Genomic DNA, 9741 nt, shown 5'->3' with positions numbered 1-9741 from the left:
TACAATCCTTTGACTTGAAATCATTATTCTAGCATTATAAGTCGTGCATTTTTATTTGTCATCGTCGTTTTTCGCCCAGGTGGAGAAAAACTTGTATGACTTATGGATTTTTCTTTGAAAATATTTTGGAATGTGATGAGTCACCACCAATCATTTTAAGGTCCGATCGGACACCATAAAAACCAGATAAATTTAATAAAACATTTTTGTTTTATCAAAATACTGAGTTAGGGTCTACGAAAACCAGAAAATAGGTTCGTGAGTCAATTACGCGTGGGGAATGATTAGCACCCCCACAGCGCCCAAAAATCGGTACCTAGTTGATTACCCTATATTTAAAATTGGAAATTTTGAGTTCAAATTTTATTTAATCGAAAATTCACTATGAATGCACAATTAAAAAGGATGTTTGTTTATTTAAGCCAATAGTGCTCACCCCTAGCATGAATGCGGGAGATCAACTATTATGCCCAATAACCGGACATTACCTTAATTTTAAGAAATCATGATGCGATCTTAGAAAGGGTGTCGACCTACTTCGGAAATCACTCGTAGTCACTCCTTGAGAATACTTGTAGGAGATATATCATTGATTCCTTGGTAAATAAACATTGCCTTAGTTGTTAAATCGTAATGCAATCAAATAATCAATTATGCCAACCTAACTGACTAGGTAATTAATTAAGGCTTCCCCTAACTTAAAGTGTTGAATTATGAAGCTTAGAGAGCCTAAAGATTTACACTTAAAATGGAGTCTCTAATATTAACCCTAATTGATTTTTACCAATTATTTAGACGAAATCGAGCTGGTCCTCCGAGCATATTAAATGCGGAAGCCAATTCAGATTATTTCTAAATTTAAAGACTAAGTGTAGTTCTATCTAAAATAGAGACTCTTATTATTAAAAATCATAATTAATTATGATCAAATGAATATCTAATTAAGAGTTCAAGGACTAAAGTGTGAAAAGGCTAAGGTTAAGGCTTTAATTATTAATTCTAATTAATTATCCTTTTTTATTGAATCGAATAATCGAAATGATTCCTCGGGCATATAAATACGAGAGCTAAAATCAAAATATTCCCTAAATTAGAGTCTAGGCGATAATAACCTAAATCTAAAGCTCTCATTACACTAAAAACTAAGAAATTAATTCATTTAATTGAAATAATTAATAAAATAATTTTAAGCAATAAAGTAAAACATACGTAAAACTAATATGCATCAAATTTAATTACACCCTAAATCAAGTAAAGTTATCTAATAAACAAATATATATGTAAATAGTTTTATATTTATATAAAGAAAATTCCATATATCATATATGGTTACATTAAAGAAAATTAATAAGTAGAAAACTAATTGATTAATATGTACACAAAAGGAATAAATTAAATATTTTAGTTAATAATGCAAAGGCAATAAATCTTAACTAATTCAAAGTTACTATCTAAAACTATAATAAGTTAAAATAGGGAAAAGCATAAGTTAGGCATATTTCCAGAAAAGAAAAAAATGAAAACTAAAATCAAGGCAAATTATAGGAATTAAGGATAATAATAAAACATAAAGCACAATAAGATAAAATTAGAAAACCAGTGCACTTGATAAATGGAATAATTAAATGAAATGATAATAATAAAATGTAAGGAATTAAAATAAAATAAAAACCCAAAATCAGATGATATAAAATAACATTAGACACAAATAGGGACTTAAGTGAAAATTCACGCACAACTTAGGGGTTCAAAGTGCAATTCTTCCTTTTGTAACAAGAATACACTCAATAAAAACAAAAATGACGAAATAGCACTATTAAGATATTAAAATTGAAATAAGATAAATAGGCACAAAACCATTGACCAGAATGTAAATTCACGCATTAAGTATGAGGATCTCAACATAAAAAACCCATAAATTTCAACCGAAATAATTAATTAAATGCAAAAAATGTAAAATTACAACCTAAGTACATGTATTCGAACATAATAATAAAAAATTACGAACAAATGACCATATTGTGAAAACACGAGTAAAATAGGGGGACTAAATGATGATTTTCCATTTTTTATAAGCCAAATATGCACTAATAAACAAAAAATACGAAAATTACAGTATCATAACAAATAAATTAAGACTAAAATCAAAACAGTCATTGTAGGTAACCAATATACAAAAGCGCGACAACTTTAGGGGGATTTAAGTGCAAATAACCCCTAAAATTTTACTATAAAGCACATTTTCTTCTTCTTTTTTTAATTTTAACCTACACCTAAAAAAATCTCTCTACCCTCATTCACTCTCTCTCGGTCGACAACCACCAAAGCCCAATGCCACCATGTCGACACCACTCTAACCACAACTAACGGTGGCAAGAGTTCCTAAAAATATCCTAAATAAACCAAAACACTCCGATCAACCCACTTAGACACAAATCAATGCCAAAAACCCCCCATAAGTAAGGCCTAGATACCCCTAAACTAAGATCCAACCTTTTGGTTCATATAACTCCAGCGAGCCCCCTGATGACACGGAGCTCTCCCCTCTCAGGTAAACTCTTTGACTTATTTCTTTTTTATGTGTATATATATATATTTTATTTCAAAACTTTCCTAAAAAAGAAAAGAAATTGGGTGTTTTTTTACCTTGAATTTTTTTCTTTTTGTATTGCTTCAAAAAATGAGGGGAGATCCCTTTTTACATACTGATTTTTGGGTTTTATACCCAAGATTGCATAGATTTTACAATAAAAAAAACCTAATCCTACTTGTTTTCTGACATTCACTGTGCATGATGGATTGTGTTTTTAATGCCCTAGATTTTTTGGGGTTTTGGGTTGGATTTGACCTGCTGGGGTGATGATGGTGGAACAGTGAAGGTGGCAGGCTTCACGGGTTACGGACGGTGATAGCACGATGAGGAAGATGAAGAGATTGGCGATTGTATCACATATGCCGGTGACTCGCCGGTGATCAAGCGGTGATCAACCGGTGATGCGTCAGTGGAGGGAACACCAATGGTTATATTTAACAGGGCAATCCTTGGCCATTAGATCAAATTTAGATCCAATGGTTCACATTGATTTGTGCTTATTGGCATAGATCAATGATGTGGCAACATGAGAGCCTTTAGATCCAAATTTTAACTAAGGGTCCATATCACTTTGTGTTTGTTTGACAAGGATCCATGAAATAAGGACCCTTAGATCAAGCATTATCAATGGATGAGATTGATTTGTGTTAGTTGACTTGGATTGATGAGGTGGCCTCCTCAGAAGTAACACCCATTAAATGAGTTATCCCCCTTTGAAATTCAAACTAAAAATATCTCCCCCACCATGAAAAAAAACCAGCGGCTACCCAAGGAGATGATATATTAGGGTTTAAATATTAGGCCTGAGTTTGTATGTGAATAATAATAATATAATAATGGTTGAAAAATGGTAACTGTAGCTGCCCTCTTTTCTTATTGCAGTGGAATTGGAATAGAGCAAAGACACAAAACAGTGGAATTGGAATAGAGCAAAGACACAAAACACCATTTTTCAACGTGATTACTGCTTATCCAGCTGTGAGTTCTTCTCGTTATGAGCTCTTCACTGGGGATGTTAGTCCACCTCATTCTGCGATGGACAAGACATTGATAACTTCATAAAATACGATATTTTAGGTATTTTTACTTAAGTTATTGTGTGTCTAAAAGTCATTGTCATAGCATTTTAGTTGCATTTAGGTCATATTTACATATGGTGGATAAGTTTTGCCTATGCAAGATTTATTTGGCTTAATCGATGCTGCTGAGGAGGAAGGTTCCTTGTTGGCTGTGTTGATGTAGGAAATAACTAAGGAAGAATTTATTTGCCGAGACAAAACAATTTACTAGGGCTAGAGGAACATAAAAAGATGACAACGAGGAACATATTTTTCTTGCCGAGGTGAGATTTATCTTGTAGATCTGACGTGGTTCAACAATTACTGACTTCATTTTCCCAGCTTCATCCTCACATGCAATCATGCCCTCATCAAGGAAATTGACCACTTTCAGCTGCTATGTCATTCATAAGATGGGTAAGTCAATGAAGGTATTTAGGGAATTTCCAAGGACACAAAACCCTAGAAATTCCCACTATAAATACCTCATTATAGCTGTCAAAAAGAGAGACAATCAAGGAGAGGATATAACCTAGGCTTGGAGTAAGTGGCTACAACACCTTATTTTATGCCGTTCCCCCACTCGACCGACCTTGGTTCCCTCTATAGTCGGGCTTCATCAGAGCAGCGGTCAAGCCCTCGAGAGAGGGTGGCCGTTGGAGCAGGTATGGTGGCGGTCAGAATGTCACGACAGAGCTCTGTTTGGGAGTGTTTCTTCATTTGTTCTTAATTTCCATTTCGCTTAAAGGGCTTGTACTGAATGTTTACTTTGAATTATATTTGCCGCACCATGAACTGTTTTACTTGGTGTTGGTTATTGTTTTGATGAAACGTTATTCGAATGTTAATGAATGATGAAGTTTGATCATGTTTAATGTTGTTTTGTTCATTGTTTTAATATTTTGCTTTGACACTATAAGAGCTTTTGAGAGATTGCCTGGTGCCTTGGCAAAACATTCCTAGACTTTGTAAGAGATTTCGAGAGATTTCCATTTTTCTAGTAATAGATGTGTAACACCCCAACCCGTATCCGACCCGAATACTTGTCCGAGATGTCATATTGACTTTTCAAAACCTTTTTCGTACAAAATATCAAAACATTTAAACTCATTACAAAATTCGATCATATGATTTTACAAACCATTAAAAACATATCGAATTCAAATATTTATTACATGCTAACTACTATTATTATTACAAAATACATACTATTTCATTCTTTTCTGATTTGATCTTTGGAAAGGAGAAATTCGCATGTATTGCATAATTTTTACCAATCTTCCTCTTCTCGGAACCTACGTGTGAAACAATCACACGCTAAGTCGATGACTTAGTGAGGTATATAAAACATATAATAAAACTATAAACATTTCATATCACCAAAAGCATATACATAACATATATTGTAGTGATCATTATCTCTTTATTAGCTCAGGTACACAAATAATTCAGTGTAAACAATAATATCACGATATCATATAATAATGCAAATACTTTTGATATCTTTTATAGGCCTATGTACATTATTGAGAACTCAAGGTATTCGAGTACATTGAGTTTGTGCACTATTGCTGTCACCACAGTTCGTATAAGTCCCACTGAGTGGCATATGAAATTTGTCCCGAAGGACCTATCCAGAGGTCTTAAAGAACCTCGGTAACTGTCCATAGGTCCCGAAGAACCTAGGTAAACTGTCCATATGTTCCTTAGAACATAAGTAACCCTCAACTCTTGGCATGCCAACTATACCACTAGCTCTCATATCATATAACATGGGCATTATCATTTATACATTTCATATCATTCGTTCTTTCACATAGCTCTTTATCACATTTCTTTCTCTTCTGTCACATACCATATGCATGTGTAAACATATTTATCATATCACCTGTGCATATCATCATGTAGTTTATTTTTGTATAATTCATAACACTTATCATATGATTTCATATTCATATGCCATATAGCTCGTATCACTTAATCTCATATCATATAACATGCTCTATCCTTTTATGTTCACCTGACATATAATGTATACAAATTATATTCACATATGCCTTTACTCATGAATTCATACATCATACAAATCATGTCATCTCTTATTCTCATATATTTCCAATACATCACATATATCACTCATATAATCAAACATACATACCTTTCATGTCATTCATTTCATTCTCTGTATCCTTATCACACATCTTATTTTATTTCTCATGTTCTTATTTAAGCACCTATGTCATGTCTTGTTTACTTATGTTCATATATATAATCATGTAAATCATGTCACATACCATAACATTTTAAGAGTTACTTCTTACCATGGTAACTCCGTCACTGGCTCATCGTGAGCCAATGTTCGTTCTATAACATAAGTACATATTAAATTGTACTCACCTTAGCCTTGCTTTGATTCGATCCTAATCCTTTGATTATTTTGAAACTTGTTTAAACTTTATATCTACATAAATATAACATTTATATATATCAATAATCCAATTGTATACTTTAATCTTCCAACTCTTAAACTAAAGGAAAACCAATTTCATTTCTTGTTTAAACTAGATATCGGTACATCCCTAACTGAGGTATAGATACCCTGTCTATGATATAGATACCCTGTCTATGGTATAGATTCCCTGTCTATAGTATAGATACCCTGTTGATATTCTGAAACTTTCATCTTCAGGGGGGTATCAATACACCCCTATATGGTATCGATACCATACTGACATTTTGTAATTTTTCATTAAAAGTGAGTATCGATACCCCTTCATAGGGTACCGATACCTTATGCCCAGAAATTACCTTTTGAGCACGAAAATCACCTCATTTCTACTCAACCACTTCCTATTTCATCCTCTTATATATACTTAACTCAAATATACATACTTAAACTAATTTATATTCATTTATTTCATCTTAAACCTCAAAATTCTATTATCCATATAGAAATCAATAATCATACCAAATTTTCCATGTAATCAAAACTTAATTCTAACACTTCTAACTTCTTATTCTCATAGATGACAAGTCAAATTCAACTTATCAAATCTATTTCAAGATTTCATCAAGAACTCAAAATCTTTAATCTCTCCTATACCTTTCATCTTGTTGTTTTAGAACAAATTAAGCTTTCCTTAAGCTTAATTATCACCTAATGATCAATACTAACTCATAAAATCAACAAATAATTGATTAACTAGAAAAATCGCCTTTGCCTTGGAGCCTTCACGGGAGAAGAAGAAAATGAAGAAGAGAAAGAAGAAGATAACTCTTCCCCACGTGATTCATTCATATAATAGGGGAAAAATATCTTTATTGTCAAATGACCATTTTACCATTTAATTCACTTAATATTTACTAAAATGTTCAGGAAATACCTTCAAATAAATCATTGAACCTTTCAACTTTTCCACTTTAATCACCAAATTCTAAAATTTTACAATTTAATCACTAACCCATAGTTTGGGATGTTACAAATCTCCCCTCCTTTTAAGGAAATTCATCCTCGAATTTTAACCGTACCTCTTGATAAGAACATATCTTCTAATGTTTCATGTTGTTTCCTTTATTTAATCTTTCATTCCTTTAGTTCTTCAACTAATTAATTTTTTTATTCATTCATCTACTGTCGTTTATCATATAAAAGTAACCTCGTCCATTTCTGTCTTTTCTCTCTTTCAATTCCGCATTTTACTTTGATTTTTTTCTAGAATTCATATAATGTCTCTCATCACGTAGACACTAACATTTATTTTTATCACTTAACATCATAACCTTACATCTTCTTCAATTGTGATTCATCATAAACTTTTAGGAATCAAACAATCTTTTCACATCACCTTGCACACTTTTCGTATTTCTATATCGAACTTATCATCTACACTTCCATATAGCCTTTATCATATCTGATCATTTAAACTCAATCCTTTTCATTTCTTTCTCTATTTATTCCTTCAAGATTCAAAATTTCTTTATACATAAGTCATATCTTTTAATTCATGTTCACATACTCTTTTCCTATCACTTATATTCATCTCTAATTACCGATCTTCATCTTTTTTTGTACTCGTATTTTTCTTCCTCAAAGCTCCCTTTAAAACCTGTAAATACTTTTCTCATTGCCCTCATCATATTTACATGATCCAAATATCTAACCATATTCAAATCCATATCATACTTGATTAAATCACTTTATCTTTTCTTCCAATCTTATAACTCTGTCATCTTTATTATTACAATTAGTCGATAAAAAACTGTCCAATCTAGAACACCAGCTCTGATCAATTAATCATATACATCATTTCCAATCAGAATTATCTCAACTATAGTTTTTTTAACTTTTCAAATCCTCATCCAATCCCGTGCACCATGAAATTTTCTTGACTTACACTAAACATTTCAACATCTTCTATCTTATAAAATAATCACTTGATGTATTATTTCTTTAAGTTTTTCCGAAACAATATTCACCTCAAGGAATCTTCTATTATTCTCATTATAACATTTGTTTACCATATTTTAGCTCAACTGCATAGCAACTAAATTACTTCATTTAACTTTTCTACCTTAGGATAGTGGATATCCTCTAACATTATACAGTTGCACATTTAAATTTCTGAACGTAATCATTAACTTTTTAATCTAGGGTACAACCCTTATCAACTTGATCATATACATTCTTTTCCATTGAAATTTGCCTCAACGATATCTCACTCAACTTTTCAAAGTCGAACTTTTACTCACATATTATTCCTCTGTTTCAAAATCAAACGTTATAACTTCCTTTATCTTATAAAATTTTCACCGATATACTAATTCTCAAACTTTTCTATTACTCTTTATTCTCTTGAACATTCAAATCCTTATCTCCTTCACTACATTACATTACATAATTAAAATATACATTGTATTCAAATCCACTTCATATTTGGTTATCATAACCTGATAATATCTTATTATTCCAATACATTTCCATCACCTATTTTTGTTAGCCATTGCTAACTCTTTCCATCTATAATGCAAATTCCTTATTATATCCACACTCTTGCTTATACACAATACTATTTACACGTCTAATATTCCCTTTTCACATATCATATATAATTTTCCTTCTTTATCCTTTTAACTTTTCTATAAATCCTTAGTTTCCGTCAAACATACAAATCCTTTAACTTTAATACATTCACCATCACACTACTTTATTATTCAACTTATTTCTTTAAATCAAAACATAAAACTTCATCAAACTATCCATATATATATTCTTTCTAGTCAAAATAATTCATCCTCTATTTCTTTCACTTATCAATTTTTCATTCTCACTCGTTCATAATACAATTCCTTTGGTTCGAATTCAACCATTTCATATACATTTATCTTATAACTGATCACTGATATACATATTCTTAAACCCTTTCTTGGTCTTTTAATATTTTCCAATTAACATCCATCTCTTCCACTTTATCTTGTCCATGCTGTAAAGAAACTATTCTATTTCAGAATGATAAAGTTCTTTTAATACTATAATTTTTAATTTGTCTGAACAGATTGGCTTTATTCTCTGGCGAAGAATACAACTAATTCATATCTAGTTTAAAATTGAAAACCAGAATCTCTACATTTCTTTGATGATGTTTACCTTTATGAAACACTAATTCTTTTAATCATCTGAGATTTTTGTTCTCCAATCCTTTTATTTCGAGCTCTCTCTCTAGAGCTTTAGCGCGATTAGCCATTTCTTGAAACGAGAACAAATTCAAAATAATCAACATTTCTTTTAATTTTGGGAGCAAGCCCTCCACAAACCAATTTGCATGAATCCTTCTCTGTCGGAATTAACTCAATCGCAAAACGACTTAACTTATTGAACTCACACTCATATTCATACACATGCATGTGTAATTCCCTTGCTTCATGCTCGTATATTTTAGCTTCATTTGTCTTATGAACTGGTAATCTATATACTTATTCTTGAAATCTTCTAAAATACTTTTGACTTCGTTTTTAGCCTAGAATCGCCTAAACCGTAGCTCTGATACCATTAAATGAAACACACCAACCCCTATCCGACCCGAATACGAGTCC

This window comes from Hibiscus syriacus, unplaced genomic scaffold (genome assembly GCF_006381635.1).
Source record: "Hibiscus syriacus cultivar Baekdansim isolate YM2019G1 unplaced genomic scaffold, ASM638163v2 tig00109957_pilon, whole genome shotgun sequence".
NCBI classification, from domain to species: Eukaryota; Viridiplantae; Streptophyta; class Magnoliopsida; order Malvales; family Malvaceae; genus Hibiscus; species Hibiscus syriacus.
This window is presented reverse-complemented; position numbering follows the sequence as displayed.